This window comes from Numida meleagris, unplaced genomic scaffold (assembly GCF_002078875.1).
Source record: "Numida meleagris isolate 19003 breed g44 Domestic line unplaced genomic scaffold, NumMel1.0 unplaced_Scaffold373, whole genome shotgun sequence".
NCBI classification, from domain to species: Eukaryota; Metazoa; Chordata; class Aves; order Galliformes; family Numididae; genus Numida; species Numida meleagris.
In genome coordinates, this window is record NW_018364598.1 from 1 (window position 1) to 1,297 (window position 1,297).

The following is a 1,297-nucleotide window of genomic DNA, read 5'->3' on the forward strand; positions in this document are numbered from 1 at the left end:
TGGGGGTACGTGGGGATGTGTGGGGCTCTGTGGGGGCCTGTGGGTTCTATAGGGGTCAGTGGGGGTCCATGGGGACGTGTGGGGATCTATGGGGGTCTATTGGGGTACATGGGGATGTGTGGGGTACATGGGGGTCTTTGGGGGTCTATGGGGGTCCATGGGGGTCTGTAGGGTACATGGGGGACTCTGGGGGTACATGGGGACATGTGGGGCTCTATGGGGGTCTGTGGGGTACATGGGGGTCTGTGGGGGTACATGGGAGTCTATGGGGTACATGGGGACATGTGGGGCTCTATGTGGTGCGTGGGGCTCTATTTGGGTACATGGGGGGCTATGGGGGTACATGGGGATGTGTGGGGCTCTGTGGGGGTACGTGGGGATGTGTGGGGTTCTGGGGGGCAGTGTGTGTCTCTGTGGGGCACTGTGTGTCTCTATGGGGATCAATGGGGTGCGGTGTGTGTCTCTATGGGGCGCTGTGTGTCTCTATGGGTCTCTATGGGGCGCTGTGTGTCTCTATGGGGCGCTGTGCGTCTCTATGGGGCTCTGTGGGGCACTGTGTGTTTCTATGGGGCTGTGTGTTTCTATGGGGCACTGTGTGTGTCTCTATGGGGTGCTGTGTGTCTCTGTGGGGCTCAATGGGGCGCTGTGTGTCTCTATGGGGCGCAGTGTGTCTCTATTGGGCTCAGTGGGGCGCTGTGTGTCTCTATGGGGCGCTGTGTGTCTCTATGGGGCGCTGTGTGTCTCTATGGGTCTTTATGGGGCGCAGTGTGTCTCTATGGGGCTCTATGGGGCGCAGTGTGTCTCTATGGGGCTCTATGGGGCGCTGTGTGTCTCTATGGGGCGCAGTGTGTCTCTATGGGGCACTGTGTGTCTCTCTGGGGCGCTGTGTGTCTCTATGGGGTTCTATGGGGCGCTGTGTGTGTCTCTATGGGGCTCTATGGGGCGCTGTGTGTCCCTATGGGGCGCTGTGTGTCTCTATGGGGTGCTGTGTGTGTCTATGGGGCGCTGTGTGTCTCTATGGGGCGCTGTGTGTCTCTATGGGTCTCTATGGGGCACTGTGTGTCTCTATGGGGCGCTGTGTGTCTCTATGGGGCGCAGTGTGTCTCTATGGGGCGCTGTGTGTTTCTATGGGGCACTGTGTGTGTCTCTATGGGGCGCTGTGTGTTTCTTTGGGGCTCTATGGGGCGCTGTGTGTCTCTATGGGTCTCTATGGGGCGCTGTGTGTCTCTATGGGGCGCTGTGTGTCTCTATGGGGCTCTATGGGGCGCTGTGGGTCGCCGTGACCCCTTTCCTTGCC